The sequence below is a fragment of the Amblyomma maculatum genome, chromosome 11, assembly GCF_055883805.1.
Source record: "Amblyomma maculatum isolate TAMU_Amacu chromosome 11, ASM5588380v1, whole genome shotgun sequence".
NCBI lineage: Eukaryota > Metazoa > Arthropoda > Arachnida > Ixodida > Ixodidae > Amblyomma > Amblyomma maculatum.
This window is the reverse complement of record NC_139354.1, coordinates 106,966,810-106,983,769: the sequence shown is the minus strand read 5'-3', so window position 1 is coordinate 106,983,769 and position 16,960 is coordinate 106,966,810. Positions and strand designations below refer to the sequence as shown.

The following is a 16,960-nucleotide window of genomic DNA, read 5'->3' as shown; positions in this document are numbered from 1 at the left end:
CTCTTTTGAGGGGAATCTGCCGTTTTTACGCGAATCCTGTACAAATCGCTCGCTCGAAAAGGCGTCTCCATAACTCAGAATTAAGAAAAACGTCCAAGAAAAAAAATACACTCGTGATTTCTTATAAAATTTGTGAAGCAAGCGTTCTTTGCGCAGAGTTCGAGGTGGTTTCATTCAATTTCGCTGCTTATTCAGCATCCATCTGCTTGAAAAATTTACGACAGCATTGTGGAATCTGCAGTGCTGAAATGCGAAAGCAGGAGCGTTGATGATGCCCACGGTGCATCATCAACGCTCCTGCTTTCATCATTATTACCAACTAAATGCACCGTCATTAACATTGCTAATGTCATGATTGTCATTATCACTAATTGCAGCGTCATTGGTCCCGCTACTATCATCATCAGGGTAAACAAGGAGCATTATGACGTGCGTTTCACGATCCCGGTCGTGGCGCAGTTGGTTAAATCGCTCGGCTCGGATGCATGGGATAGTGGTTCGATTTTCCGGTGAAGGCAGGGTTTTATTTATTTATTTTCAACTATCTTCCTCGCAGTAGACAATGATAATTATGATGTGCGTTTCGTGACCGCGGGTGTGGCACGGGATGGAGGTTCGATTCCCGGTGGAGACCAGATCTTTATTGTTCTGATGACGTTAGTTTAGATTTCGTGTGATGACGTCATTTGATTGACAGCTATAGCGTGACCGAACGAACGCCAACAGTATGAGCCATTAAAGGCTTTCGCCTTAAGAGTGGAAGGCTAGTTTGAGATAGGGATACGAACCAACGACATATATATCTCCAATCGTATGCCATTACATACCGCTCATATTGCGGAAAAGCGAAAAAGAGACAAAGGACCGAGAAAAGAGAGGAAGGCACAGGCGCTGTCTAACACCCGAATATTAGAAAACACAGGAAATATATACAGTGAAACGCGTGAAACCAAACACAAAACATCAAGGACTACGCTGCAATGAAAGGCACTTATCAATCAAGGCTATCTCATTGCACTATAACTCAACGGACGGTTTCGTCGCACACGTGTCCGGGTTCTTAGCAATGCAGTAAGCTTCAAAGTTTCTCTGCCTATCTGGTTGTTACTGTAGCAATGGATCGTTGTGTTACGCAAGTCAGGCAGACAAGGATCATATTTAAGATCTTTGCATTCACGGCAGTGCTGAACGAGGTTAGAATGAAATTCTTTCACATCGCGGAATTTTCGTGCCCTTTTAGTCCGATATTTTTGTACCTGCCAGTTTGACTATAATATATAATAAAATTTATTATAAACAATAAATCGAAAATTGAGTATAAGGAATAATCATGATAGAAACCTACGACACCACACAGCAAAACGGAGTAGACCAAACTGCATACAACTCGTCGGAAAAGGGGTAGTGGCGGTACTAATGCGAAAAAGAAGCCTGGAGTATTTCACCTATCCCTCAGCCCTTCGGGAAAGCTCGGCTTAGAGCGGCCTAAGAAATGTTGTATGGTTTTCATAAAGTTTTTCTTGAGGCAGAAAGAAAAGGAGGTGTGGGCTGTCTAATGCCGGCAGCCCGCGTTTACGGAACCCTTGCCCCAATACACAATTTTCTGCCTCTAGAGCAAATTGTTTTACCTGAAATCCAGAACTCGAAGTTCGGTGGCCAAGTGCGGAAAATACGACCGAAGTAACGAGTCAAGGCGGTTCGCAGGGAGGTTGATGGCCTCCACGCGGTCCAGTGCCGAAAAAGCGTCGTTGTCCACACGATCAATGCGAGTGCTCTGAATGGTCAAGCTCTTAAGGTCCGTGAGGCCGCAGAACCAGTTCCTTCGCAGCACTTTCATTGTGCTAGTATCCACCTTGACATGCTGCAGACTGTTCATTGCCCCCAAGCGGGCATTCCCAAGGTCCAGGTCGGTGTGGCGAACGTGGAAGGAATTTAACTTACGTCCTAGAAAAAGGGTTATGTTCGCCTCGCTTTGAGATGGAAATTCTTGGACGCGGAGCGTGGAATTCACAATCATGATGTTAACGACGTTGAGGTCCTCGAAGAGGTGAGTCGGTATCGAAACATTGACGGTGTGCAAGGTGAGCGAATACAGGTCGTAGTCACGCAGGTACATGAAAGGCTTCTCCAGTTCGTGCGGGTTGCGTATACCTTGACAGGTGACTAACAGTCCTTTGAAAGAGTACTCAGAGCAGCGACACGGAGGCTTCAGGCTGCTTTCGTGCGGGCACAAGAGCGCCTGGACCGGGAAACAGGTCACCATCACTGCAGCTGCCGACACGAGGATGAGGTTGATCGCAACGGTCGCCTGCATCGTTCACGAGTCTGCGATCTGGATTGGAGAAACAATGCCCCGTCGCCTACCGAAGCAGTAATAACAGCCACTGACCTTATCAGGCGCCGACCGGAGGCAGTGGGAGGAGCGCGCCATTCGTCGCAGAAACCTAGCTTCTCCTCTCAGTGAGCGGCATTAGCGACGTTGCCTCGTTCACGTACTAGGGAAATGGCGTTGCACACCTGAGGCAATTAGCCTCCCAAAGAAATCCTACGAGCCCATTTGACTTTCCCATGATGCCTGATTGAAGAAACCAGAGTTCTTGACTGGCTACCAAATATTCTCAGTACATAAAAAGCCTATAGCATTAACTGATACGCGGCGGAGTTCAATGACAAATAGTTTCTAAATATCATTATAGGAGAGAAACGACATGTTATGCTGCTTGTACACACATCGTTGACATGGCGAGGAATTATTTTAGCCTCAATGATGTTAATTGTGTTTTCAGACAACTTTGTAAAAGCGAAGAGAAAAAAAGACTCAACGAAGACCTTCGTGTGCGCCGTCAGTAAATTGCACCCGCTTTTCTATTCGATGAGTCCACAAAAATGTGCTGTACGTGCTTTGGACTAGCAAAATATGCCTCTACTGCAGCAACTGCTATAATCGTCCGGATAACATCATTGTATAACATCCGGATAACATCAGGGGTGCTGGATTTACGGTTTTGGTGGCAAGGCTAATCGTAATTAATGTGAAAACAACCTACTACACTTCTAGAATCGGTACGGAAGTAGCTTCATTTCAAGATGATGTTGAATATGTCAGCCGAGAAACCCATAGCTAAGATCTTTGCTTGCAGTTCAAAGCAGCCTTCCAAGGCCAATGAGCTATAATCTGTAGTTCTCACGAATAAATATTTTCAGAAATTCTAGAAATTTGGCCTGACACAGCGATAAATGGCAAGGACATTCCCTATCAATGGCGGCAAAGAGATGACAGCAGCAGAGGAAATCTCCGCACAGACGAAGCTGTATATTGCAAACGGCGCTATTCGTAGGGCGTCACCCGTAAAGAATGTTCTTTTCAGGGTGTAGAAAATTTATAAAAGGAAACTTGCTCCAGATTTACTTCAGCCTTGGGGCTGTGTTGAGGGCCACGGCAAACATCAGGTAAGAAGCAGAGTGCTTGAATAAATTAGTTCGCTAGTTAACTGAATACGTTAATGAATTCATCTGTTTTCTTTTAGAGTGTATATACTTATTAGCGGAACTGGAGGTCATCCTCCAAATAGTAAAACCAAGAATTACTATAAAATTGCGCTGCGCGCTACAGGGTCTACAGTTTTTAGCCTGATGGGCGGACTAACACCGTAACACAGCGCCCGCAGGCATATAGTTCCCTCCGAGAACGCATCGGCGTGTTTTCGCCAGCTCCGGTGCCTATCCCAGCGAATCTCGACCCGCCGCTCCAAGCGTGGCTCCAGTTCGCAGAAAACCGTCTGGCCCACCTCGCGCTGCCGCGAATGTTCCCTCCTCCCGACGGCTAGCGCCGGCTGCGAGCCCGCGAGACTTCGCAACTCACCAACGACGACACGGTGAACGGCGACGACAGGATGGAACCTACACCAATGATTTCTGAGACGGATAAAGTTTGTACCACCACCAACCGCGAGCACAGCCGACGTAGATCACTATGCATAGCCGGTTTTAGGCCGGATTGCTAGTGAAATGACTACACGCACAGGGTGCCGACGCGGTGGTTATCAGCGAGAGAGAGAGAGAGAGAGAGAGAGAGAGAGAGAACTTTTATGTGTTGAACCAAAGACTCTCCCGCGCTTCGGGGGTTAGACGCCGATGGTAGGGATAGTCTCTTAGCGATAGCGAGACAACTGTCAAAGCGAAACGGACAACGAACCGGGCGAGCGCTCGTCTGGCTCTCAGGTGACGCCAGCCAAGTGACGGAATCTCCGGGTAGAGCCATCTAAGTCACGGGAGCTAAGTCACGGGAGCTAAGTTACGGCTTGAAGTCGCCTTTCAGCGTAACATTTCTAAGCGTTGTAACGCGCGCTACAATGTTTAAATTTTTTCTTCAGCAATATTATTAGGAGCAAGAGTTCAAATTCTGCAAATATGACATACACCTTAACATAAATATTAAATGAAGTTACTAGATATAGTAAATTAACGAACTAATTAAATCAATTTGCCTCTCAATCGATGTCTGCCGTAGCCCCCAAATAGAGGGCTAAAACGGCTGTAAAGGCAGTTGCCACTTTTCTTAAATTTTGGACCCTTTAAAAGAGCACCCAGTGTAAGCGTTTGCGTGTAAGCGCAAGAGCTCTCGCTTATTGCGTGGAACACCGGCCGAGTATGTCACGCGTTCGCCATTATATTGAACCCACTTCTTGTACCATCTTCCGCCTAACTAGAGCGACACGAAGCACTGTCGGTTTTACAACGCAATACTTATTCCGTACTTGCTATAGCCGACAGCCCTTCACGGAGACATGGGGATGAGAGTACACAATCGAACATCTGCCGTGTGAGTGTCCTGCTTGTAGCGCTAAAGGATGAGGAGGAGATACTTATTTAAGCTGTGCAAAAGGTAGATTGGTCGCCATCCTCTTGAGGCGGTGCTCTTAGTCTTGGACTCCGATGTCTGCCTCTATCCCGCATGCCCGTTCCATTAAATGTGGCTGCTCTTGTGGGTGTGTGCTGGACAAAGCAGCTTAATTCTTAACAGGAGAAAGTACTGTGCAAGATGGGTGCTTAGAGCCCTGGTTTGTTGGGGCATTCCCTTAGGGAGTGGAAGAGTGTTGGCGTAAGGCCTCTTTATGCTGGCCTCAGTATTTAGGATTATGTGTGAGGAAGAAGAGGTATTTATAGTAGTCATTTTTCATCTCCTTACACGTGCTTTTTTACTTCCTTCCCAGTACTGAGTAGCTTGCCGGAATACCCTTCAGATTAGACTCCCTGCTTCCCTTCCCTCTTTCTTATTACCTTTCTCTCCTTGGCGGACGCATATCCTTCGAGGCTGATATTCGGTGCTAGTTTCTTTCCATGTGTTCGCCCTTGCTCACCACTGGAGGCGTTGCATGACGAACTGTCCGAACTATTCAAGTCCCAAAGAATCCTTCCTGGCGCCCGTCTATAGGCCGCTAATCGGTGAAGGATCTACTGCGAGAGCTGTGCCTTGGTAACTTCTTCTAATCCTTCTTCTTCTTCTTCTTCTAACTTCTAATCCTGAATGCCTTCCCGACGGCATATAATATAATCCTGTCACACAGCGCTAGGAGAACTCGTATCCCTGAATGATTTACGGACTCGTGCAACGAATCTTAAAGAAAGCTGATGTGGGTCGCATTCCTTGTGGGTTGTGTCACTAGCAACCTCAGGTTAGACGTGGCAGCGTTTCAACATAAATTCAAGGAAGAAGCAGTGCCTACTGCTCCTCTGAGCATGTTTACTATAAACTTCGTTTTTGTCTTGCGTGGGTTGACGAAGGGTGTCTACAGAATGCCAGCGTAGGCTTCGTGCTGGCTTTCTATCTTAAACAAACAGCGCCAGCTAAGGCTGAGGTACGCGTTAAATACACCAAGGAAGCACTGTTTAACAAAAACTTTTAATATAAAGGCAGTGAGTAACTCATGAAAATTTGGTACAAATTTTACGAAGCAAATATATTGCTATATACACATTTAATGCGTTCAGCTATAAATGATGTAAAGAGTGGCTTTACGCGCTGGCAACGTAGTAGATCTATTTTGAAATACGTTGTATAAAATACAGTGATATACTTGATATTGCTATTTTCTTGGCACAGCTGCCCATTTGCTATTCCTTGTTCGGAAAAAAACAACATAGGTTTCATTTGTAGCCAATTGGCTGCGTTTGGACAGATGGTAAAATGTAATTACTCCTTTCCGAAGGAAACGATCTTGGTAAAGACTCCACTAACATTCCCTGCTCTTTCCAGTCACATAATGAAAGGCATCCCATAAAAACAGAACCTGCGGGCATCACCTTTGGAGAGCAGCGAGCAAACGGTAGTGTACTTCTAATAACTTACTCGGAGGTTATTCTTTTCAGCCATGGCCGTACGTGGACCCTTATAGCTGAAGAAATGCAAACTGTTGAAAATTGTAGTAGTGGTATACAAAATTTAAATGATTTAGGGGTTTGAGCCGGGATTCGTCTGGTCTGGGATTACTTTGGCTTGACTAGCTACTGAAGAAAAAAAAAAAGAGTAAGCAGAAAAAAAACAACAAAAAAGACATGAAAAGAAGTAAATACCAGCTCAGTTATTTTCCTGATCAATCCCTTATAACCACGGCAGTAAAGAGTAAACGATGGGGAAGTTAAAAAGAATCAGTGAAAGGCATCGAAAGGTAGAATGAACAAAATATGATCAACGACCCTCCATAAAAACAAAAAGGCCCTCTTCATCAGTGTGTGGCCGTAGCTATATGGGCCTTCTTTTCTTGGTCCACCATGATGCTAGGCCTTCTCTTTTTTTCTCACGACTTTAGAGCTACCACTACAGAGAAATAAAAAATGTAACTTTCGAAATTGTTAGCGCACAAATCTGGGCAAGTTGGTGGGAATACATAGCTTACAATTCAGGTAGAACGAAAGAAAGAAGATGGTTTGCACGGTATGAAAAAAGAACTGAACAAGGGTAAATGGGGTACGCCTCAGGTCGCAGATGAGCCAACGTTTCGACAAGTGGACTTGTCTTACAATGGCGCAGATAGACAGTGAACAGAGAGAATGGAAACACAACAGGCGCTCATTTCGACTTCTTCTTAACTATAGGAATGAAATTACATGCAACAAAACAAAATATACAAATAAACAGAACACACAATACAAACACTCCCACAAAAGCAATCAGAAAAAAATATAAATTAAACCAAAGACATAAAAACATAAAAGCTACAAGCAAAAATTGGCATACACGGCGCGAACTAGCACTAGTGTGTTTATCAGAGCCTCATTTAAAGTCACCATGATCACTCGTTCAGTAAGCATAAAATAAGCGATGGTGAAGAAAACAAGTATATGGACATTAGGATCCAAGCCAGGCATTTATCATCATAATCCTCAGCCTAACTATATCCACTGCAGGGCGAAGGCCTCTCCCATATTTCTCTAATTAAACCGGTCCTGTGCGAGCTGCATCCACTTGACCCCTGCGATCTTCTTAACCTCTTCCGCCCACCTATGTTTCTGCCGCCCCTTGCTACGCTTTTTTCCCTTGGAGTCCAGTTTGTTTCCCTAAGCGACTATCGGTTATCTTTTATTTGTGCTACATGTCCTGCCCATGCCCATTTCTTCTTGATTTCCACTAGAAAGTCAGCGACTTCAGTTATTTCTCTGACCCACTCTGCACGTTTCCTATCTCTTAACGTTATCCCTACCATTTTTCTTTCCATAGTGCTCGGCGTTGTCCTCAACTTAAGTAGAACCCTCTTTGTTAGCTTCCACGTTTCAGCCCCATAGGTGAGTACAGGTAAGATGCAACTTTTATATACTTTCCTCTTTAGCGACACCGGTAAGCTGCTAGTCATCATCTGCGAGTGCTTGCCAAATGCGCTCCATCCCAATCTTATTCTTCTTGTTATTTCCCTTTGACGGTCCGGATATGCGGTTACTACCTGTCCTAAATAGATATATTCGCCTACTACTTCCAATGCCTCGCTACCTAACGTAAACTGCTGTTCCTTCCCTAGGCTATTGAAGATGATCTGTCTTTTCCATACTGATCTCAAGAATACCTTTTTACTTTTTTAATTTTCCTGTCTAGGTCATCAATCATTCTTTGCAATTCATCCCCTGAGTTACTTAGCAAGGCAAAGTCAACAGCAAGTCGCAGATTACTGAAGTATCCTCCATTTACTCTTATCCCTAACTGCTCCGATTCCAAGTCCCTGAATACTTCTTCTAAGCAAGCTGTGAATAGTATTGGGGAGATCATGTCTCCTGGCCAAATACTTTTCTTTATAAGAATTTTGTCACTTTCTTTATGCAGAACTATGGTTGCTGTGCGCCCTTTGTATATATCTTTCAGCACTTTCACGTACGACTCGACTCATCTACACTGTTGGGACCGTGCATGGTCCGCGCTTGCGCGCACTATTGTGCGCCTGTGGGCATGGTATTGATGTGTGCTGTTGGTGCAAAGGCTCTAAGTGAGCCTGTTCCCATGAATCTTTTTGTGTGAGCATGCTTTGCTTTGTCGTGACCCTGTAACTGCCAAGTTGGCCCTGTCAAGGGAACGTCAAGAAAAATACAAAGAAACGTCACCCTGTGAGAAATAGCCGGAAGTGCTTTTGTTCAACTGTTCACCCTTTCCGTCGAGAGGCGCTATTGTCAAGTGATGAATGCCTATTGTCCAAAGGAGACGATCGGAGTGACACGTCCGCTGACGTACAGGACAAGAAAGGAGCAAGGTGATTACGGCCATTAGAGGATTTCCCGGGAATGCAGGAAAGATTTGCAATTGTTGGAAAGGGACAATGCTGGGAGCAGTATGCGGCGCGCACGTGCACTTGGGTTTCTGAGAAGGAAATCCACTTGTCGGAACCAACGTAGCGAATCTTTGCAGAAGAATCGAAATTTACCTCCTCGCTGTTCCAAAGCTCTACCTGCCAACAAGTGACCACGCCCGACGAAACAATACTGGACCAGTCAGTGCATCAGACCATCAGTGCAGTGATGTGCTCGATTGGTGGCCGATATCTGAGGAATGTGCCCTGGAACTGATTGGTCAGCATCTTCAGAGAGGGGCTGGACATAGAAGGATTTAAGGACGTTGCAGAACACGAAATGACGCTCTGAGCCCTGGGTAAACGGCTCATCCAGACGCTTCTCGCTATGAACTCTTAACGCTTGCCATTTTGCTGATATACCCTTTTTTCATGTAAATAAGTTTTCTCAAAGTGCCACTAAACCTTCTTGTATATATTTTACCAACTTCGAAGATTCAATCCTTCATCAACCCGGAGTCTCTGCACGCTACCAAGTGAAGGCCGGGTCGACTTAGTCCCAGCGTCACGATAACTGGTGACCAGCGTTGGGATCTGAATCTACAAGCCACAACATCTGGTGATTGGAGGTGGATCAGAATCTACAAGCCACAATATCTGGTGATCGGAGGTGGTATCTCAAGCAACAAGCAGGAGCAACAATCGGCCAAGAAGAGAGCAGCTCGGAACATCGGTCGCATGTGTGGGTGAGTGCTTGTCTTTTCTTCTGATGTGAACCAGGTTCTAGAACAGGGTTAGATTTTAGTGCTGGTAAAGAGTGTTGAAACGCCTTTAGGTTTGGTAGTTTGCACAGTTGTTTTGGAAGTAGCCGACACTCGGAGCGATCATGGACCTACAAAAGCTGCAGAAACCGGAACTGTTGCTATTGTGTGAGGAATTGGGAATTGATAGGGGTGGTTTGGCACGAAAACCCTTGATTTTAAAGGCAATCACTGATTTGTGAACCGATGATGAGGAGCTCAGTGAATCATGGAACCTCATAGGACAAAAAAAGGAGGAGCAGTTCAGACAGCAGAAAGAGCGGGAGAAAGAGGAAAAGAGGCGTGAGCGTGAAATTGAGAGAGAAGCAAAAAGGCTGGAGTAAGAAATTGAGCTCCGGAAATTAGAAGTAGAGTTGAGCAAGAGGTCGGGCAATTGTCCCCAGCTAGCGGTACCTCTTCTCAACAAGGAGGCAGATTTCAAGATGTCAAAGTACATGCAGCCATATGTGATATCAGGGGATATCGGTCTGTATCTGGCTAACTTTGAGCGAACCTGCGAAAAACTGTCCTTCCAGCGAGACACTTGGTCTCAGAGATTATTGACGGTTCTGCCCTGCGAGACAGCGGAGGTTGTCGCGCAGCTAAGCAAGGAGGACGCGGACAACTATGAGAAGGTCAAGGCTTGCCTTCTGTGAAAGTATAGGCTTATCGCTGAGGCGTTCAGACAACGTTTTCGGAACGCTACTAAGTCCAGGGACGAGAGTTACCCTGAATTCCTGTACAATTTAGGAGTTAATTTGGGTGAGTGGCTAAAGAGCACTGATTCCTACAGTGATAGGGACGCTGTAGTCAAGCGAATTCTTTTGGAGCAGTTTTATAACTGCCTCCCAGAAAAAGAAAAAAATTGGTACAGGACCGAGGCGACATTAAGTCGGCAACTGAAGCTGCAGAACTCATTGAGGAGTACGCTTCGCGCCGACAATTCAGCAACCCAGCAGTGGATAGGCCCCGCAATCCCAAGTTGAGTGTGAATAACCGTCAGGAAAGGCACTTTGCTAGAGATGCAAACGAAGAAAGGAAGGCTTCTTCAGGCAAACGCCCTAGTAAGGATGGCAGTGAGAAAAGTGGGGAAGTGACCAACGCGCAGAACACAAAGAATAAGCTTGAGGCTAGGAAGCCGCTCACATGCTTTAGGTGTAATGAGCAGGGTCACATTGCCGTCAACTGCCGGAAAGAAAAGAGTGCTTTCTCGTATGTCAGTGACTGCGATGAAAACATGAAGCTTTTGGAACCCTACATGCATGACCTAGTAGCCAACGGGAAGCCTTGCAAGGTACTGCGCGATTCGGCCGCAACGATGGATGTTGTCCATCAGGCGTATGTGTCGCCTTCCGACTATACAGGCCAGTGTGCATGGATCCACCAGGTAGTGGAGGAACAGAGTGCGTGCTTGCCTATCGCGAACGCGGTCATCGAGGGCCCTTTCGGCGAGTTAACAACCGAGGCTGCCGTTTCAGGAAAGCTTCCTAAGTGCTATCCGTATTTGTTTTGCAACAAATCGGACATGCTGCTGCGAAAGAGGGGCATCCTTTTCGGAGACAGAGTTGTGCAAGCCTTAACACATTCAAAGGCGCGAGAACTAGCTACACTGCTCATTCCAGAAAATTCCACAGCGGAGGAAACGGCAGTTAAAACAGTGGTCGATGCGTAAGATAGCGGGTCAGAAAACTTTGAGAGTGAGGCATCTCAGATAAGTCAACTTGAAAGTGAGCTTGATGAGACGCGGAATGAGGACGTTGTTGAGAGTAACCTCTTGCCACCAGTGTCTAGTAATCTCACGAGACGTCTAAGTGGAACCCGAGAGGACTTAGCTATGGAGCAAGCCAATGATCCCAAGATACAGGAGATAAGGGAGCGCCACCGCGCCACTAAGACAGCAAGGAATCTTTCTTTCGAGATGAGAAAGGGAGTGCTGTATCGCTTATTCAAGGATATGCGCGGAGTAGAGCGGGACCAATTAGTCGTTCCCCAAAAGTACCGCGAAGACTTACTGCGGCTTTCCCATGGCAGCTCGTGGTCATGTCACCTTGGAATAAGGAAAACAAAGCAGAGGCTGTTGCAAGAATACTATTGGCCTGGATGTTTTAAGGACACGGAAAATTTTGCACGATCATGCGACACGTGCCAGCGGATTGGAAAGGCGCAAGATAAGTTGAAAGCTCCGATGGTGTTAGTACTGTCGTGACGCTGGGGCTACGTCGAACCGGCCTTCACTTGGTAGCGTGCAGAGACTCGGGGTTGAAGTAGGATTGAATCTTCGAAGTTGGTGAAATATGTACAAGCAGGTTTAATGGCACTTTGAGAAACTTATTTACAAGATTATTTACACGAAAAAAGAAGGGTACATCAGCAAAATGGCAAGCGTTGAGAGTTCATAGCGAGAAGCGACTGGATGAGCCGTTTACCCAGGGCCCAGAGCGACATTTCGTGCTCTGCAGCGTCCTTAAAACCCCCTATGTCCAGCCCCTCTCTGAAGATGCTGACCAACCAAATCCAGGGCACGCCCCTCAGATATCGGCATCCAATCGAACACATCACTGCACTGATGGTCTGAAGCACTGACTGGCCCGGCATTGTTTCGTTGAGCCTGGTCACTTGTTGGCGGGAAAAACTTGGGAACGGCGAGGAGAGGAGGTACATTTCTATTCTTCAGCAAAGAAACCACAGGCTGGTTCTGACAAGTGGGTTTACTTCTCAGAAACCCAAGTGCACGTGGGCGCCGCATACGCTCCCAGCATTGTCCGTTTTCGACAATTGCAAATCTTTCCTGCATTCCTGGGAAATCACTTAATGGCTGTATGCGTCATGCTCCTTTCTTGTCCTGCACGTCAGCGGACATGTCACTCTGTCGTCTCCTTTGGAAAGTAGGCATTCCTCACTGGACGATAGGGCTTCTCGACTGGAAGGGTGAACAAAAGAAAGAAAGCACTTCCTGCATTTCCCGCAGGGGGACGTTTCTTTGTGTTTTTCCAGACGTTCTCTTGACAGGGTCAATTTGGCATTTGCAGGGTGTCCACAAAGCAAAACAGGCTTACAAAACAGGATTCCTGGAAACAGGCTCACTTAGAGCCATTGGACCATCACCACATTTCCACAGCACTTATTCATGCCCACAGGCGAACAATAGAGCGCGCAAATGCGGATGCACGGTCGTAACAGCCTCCTCCCCCGCCAGAAGAGTCTCGGAGGGCAGCAGTCGCAGCTGCTGCATGAAGAGACGACTTAATGGCCTGCACGTGAACGCTTGAAGCTCGCTGTTGCTTGTCGCGTTGTCTTGATTGTCGTAGGCCAAATTGCTCGAGCTGTCTGAAACTCAACCACATGTCGAAGCAAGTACTCGGCTCCCGTCTGAAGAGACCAGGTCAAAAGAAAACTGCCATTGTTCGAGAAAAGCCCACTCTCAAGACGTTCAGGACCCACGTATTCCTAGAAAACCAAACGTGCTGCTTTACATAGCCACACATATACAAGCGCACGAAAAAAAAAAAAACCTAATTATCAATTTGGATACATGGTGAGGAACATCTCGGACCGCTTAGAAAGAGCGGCTAAGCGCGTCCGCATTCCCATTTAACTTCCCCTTTTTGTATCTTATTTCAAAATTGTACTGCTGTAAAATCAAGCTCCACCTAAGAAGGCGACTGTTCTTCGATGTCGCAGTTTGCAGCCAAGCCAGGGGACAATGGTCCGTCTCTACGGTAAATTTGGCCCCTAGAACACTAGAATCGAAATTTACCTCCTCTAACAGAGCATGTTGTTGGCTAGTCGGTCATACATACTTAAAAAGGGGAATTGCGTTAAAAACGACACGGACGAGAAGAGGACATGGCCGTTCCCAAGCTCTACCCGCCAACAAGTGACCACGCCCGACGAAACAATACTGGACCAGCAGTGCATCAGACCATCAGCGCAGTGATGTGTTCGATTGGTTATCGATATCTGAGGAATGTGCCCTGGAACTGATTGGTCAGCATCTTCAGAGAGGGGCTGGGCATAGAGGGATTTAAGGACGTTGCAGAACACGGAATGACACTCTGAGTTCTGGGTAAACGGCTCATCCAGACGCTTCTCGCTATGAACTCTTAACGCTTGCCATTTTGCTGATGTACCCTTTTTTCATGCAAATAAGTTTTTTTCAAAGTGCCATTATACCTGCTTGTATATATTTTACCAACTTCGAAGATTCAATCCTTCATCAACCCGGAGTCTCTGCACGCTACCAAGTGAAGGCCGGGCCGACTTAGTCCCAGCGTCACGACAACACCCTGATTTCGCAATGCCAGGCATTCAGCTTCATTTATGGTGGAAAGTGCGCCTTTAACCAAAAAAAGGTCATCCTTCACCTGCGAAAAAATGTCTCATCATGATTTCTTTTTTTTTTATCACGTCGTTCCGTCTGATTTCTGCTTTCAGCGTTTCATCACATAAAATACGTTGGCATTTATTTCGCAAGAAACCCCTCTGGGTGTGTGCCCACTGCCATCATTTGCAGTAAAGCGCGAATACGCTAGGATAGTTTGTCTTAATTTGCGCATGCCTTTGCCTATCGTTCCTAATCTGTATTACTCAAACTCCGCACCCAGAATATACTTGACCGATATGGCCGCCCTATCAAACATAGTTGCCCCATCACTTAGAAACAGTGCAGGGTAGAACCACTTTCTTTATAACATGGGATTAATTGCGCTATTAAAATGTAACAATCCACTTCAGTCAATTAATGCCCATAAAAAAATCGTCGGTCTATCCAATTTTCACAAATAAACAGATAGTGTGACACCCCGCCTCTTTCACCTTGAAATTACTTTAGGCATAGAATCGTGGCTTAATACAGACTTATGCTTTCGACACATTTGTGGCAGACAATGACTTTCAGTTCATCTCCGGTCCTACCTGTCATTGCATACTAGAATAACCCTTCAGACATCCTATAAATATTATAGCTGACAGTGAGTCGTTCCAAAAATTGTATGCGCTCTGAGTACGCTGTGTCAAATTCGCGTTTCTGCGTCTCCCATTTCAACTCAGGATTCAGCAAAGCATATTTTAGCAATTTTTTCCCCTTTTCTTGTTCATGCTTCCCTCTTTATGTGTGGTCGAAATTCCCGGAGTCCTGCACTACTTTGTCTCTCATAGCCTGAGTTGCTTTGGGACGTTAAAACACACAAGCCACCCCACCAAACCATCTTTTTATGTTCTTGCTGTATTTTGCCTTTCCTATACCATCTAGTATTTTGTAATCGCTGGCATTTATATGTTAAAGCCAGCATTTTCCGGTGTTTAAATGTCATCTTCTTTATTTTTTTTTTGTTTTTTTTTTGTTGAATAGTCGTGCACAAAACAATGCTTTTTTATGTCCGTGACACTGGACAAACTTGCCCACCTACTTGGTCACACTGATACCGTTGTATGTAAACGCTATAGGAGTCTTCTACTTTTTCTTCCGCCGCCTTTTAAGCGCTGTTCCCGTAGCCTCGAACTCGGTACTTAACCCGAGCAACCATTGTAGCAGCATGAAGTTCCAATGAATGTCACAACCGCGGCCTTCGACGTAAGCAGGACAAAACATGGTTGACAGCAAGGTGTAGGCAAACATATTATTACACCATGCCGAGAGTACCGACACAAAAACTCACAAAAGAAGTGAGATCACCCGAACAAACACTGCAGCGAGTGTAAGAACTGCACCGGCCTTAGAAATAACAGCCGTTCTGCGCAAAGGTCATGACACACCACAAGAGTGAGGGCGAAAGCTCAGGTCATTTCAGTATTCTCTGAGACATGTGTCATTATGGCGTCCTGAGATAAAAAGCTCTGCTCCTTCTAGGCGCCCACGAACAAGTTAAAGATTGGAGTGAAGGGGTTGGAGCGACGAGATAATCGTGCACAGTCTCATCAGTTGTTTTATGTTACTGTTTATCTTGTATTGACTTGGGACAGGTGGCTACATAGGCCAGTTGAAGTCAATAAAAATGTTGATATCCAGCGCCTGATTTCGTGGCCGCCTTTCTTGTCCGTGGTATTGCTGTGTTCATCTGCGTGATGAACCAATAAGCGAGCCACTACGTATTAATGTGGAAGCATTTCTTGCTTCATGAGTGGCATCATGAGAACGTACCATCTAAGCGTGTCACCAGATTGCGTGCTCATGAAATGACGCTTGATAATAAAAATTGTGGCCGCGCCAGGACTCGAACCGCAGTCCTTCCGTGTCTAAGTCGAACACGCTAACCGCTACTCTATACAACGAATTCCTGAGAACGTGTCCATAATTATATTTGTCTAGCGTAAGTACGCTGGAGGGCGTTAAAAGAAGCAAGAAATTAAAACAAAAATCCTACAAAAGAGGGATAGAAACTCAAGTTACAATTAAAAAAAATAAAAGCAAGAAAAAAAAAATGAAAAAAAAACCAACGAACACGTATAATGTCAAAACAATGGCGTTCGCTCTTTGCCATTTCTTCAGTGGAGTTTTTGCAGTGCGCTGAAATTTTTAAGTGGTGCTGTTGTAGATTCGAGGGCAGAAAGCTGGCTTTATAGCCTGGCAAATCATAGAACATCGTTTGTCATGCAAAAATTGTCAAGCGCGAGGTCACATTATCCGACAAATATTATATAGCATTTAGTCAAGCATAACTCAATACGCATGCTGCGGTGTACTCGACCATAAGATTCAAAGAGCTGCTCAATACATTTCGAGGCTAGTCCACTGAAACAAAAGAAATGAAGACTCCCTTCACATTACGCAACTACTGAGCCACCATTGGAGCTCAGATGACGCATTCAACGGGATGTGACGCAAATGTCTGACCGGTCGCGACCACTTTGGTGACGACAGTCATTCGTAGCAAACTCGTGAGTACAATAAGGGCCGATAGCCTGCGGCGGCAACATCGAGTAGATCTTCATCGTGGGAGGCAACTTCAGTGGTCCGTAATTCCAGCGACGATATCTCCTTGTGATACCGCGCTATCATTGGTACTCGCTGACAGCGCTACGATGAAATTCGCTCCTGTCATTTCGATGCGATAAACGAAGAGTCTTCATTTAGAAGTCGCATTGATAGCCCGTCTCAGTACCCGCTTATCTGGCTTCCGGCACGGTTTATTTGGATGGTCAGGATCGACCTGAGACGTGTGCTAGAACCTGGAATTTCGTTGGTCGCGTCTGCAGATACCCGTTTCATTGCGCGCAGATTGCTTGGGTCTGCAGAGCTACCTGTAATGGGCACCACACGCACGAAAAAAAAAAACATGAAAGAAAAGAATGGTGTGCTCCGACTTATTTTCAGCAGTGGAAGAAAGCATGGCGTCCACTTTGAAGCCTCTTCTTGGGGTAAAAAGCGCTTCCATCAAGGAGGGTGGTAAAATT

The 16,960-nt window shown here is 45.8% G+C and overlaps 1 protein-coding gene across 1 annotated transcript in view; it reads right to left on the bottom strand.

Annotated features, from left to right (window-relative positions):
• The window catches only part of LOC146174608 (uncharacterized), a 183,970-nt gene that overhangs the window by 115,869 nt on the left and 51,141 nt on the right, over nucleotides 1-16,960 (bottom strand). The window lies entirely within an intron of this gene.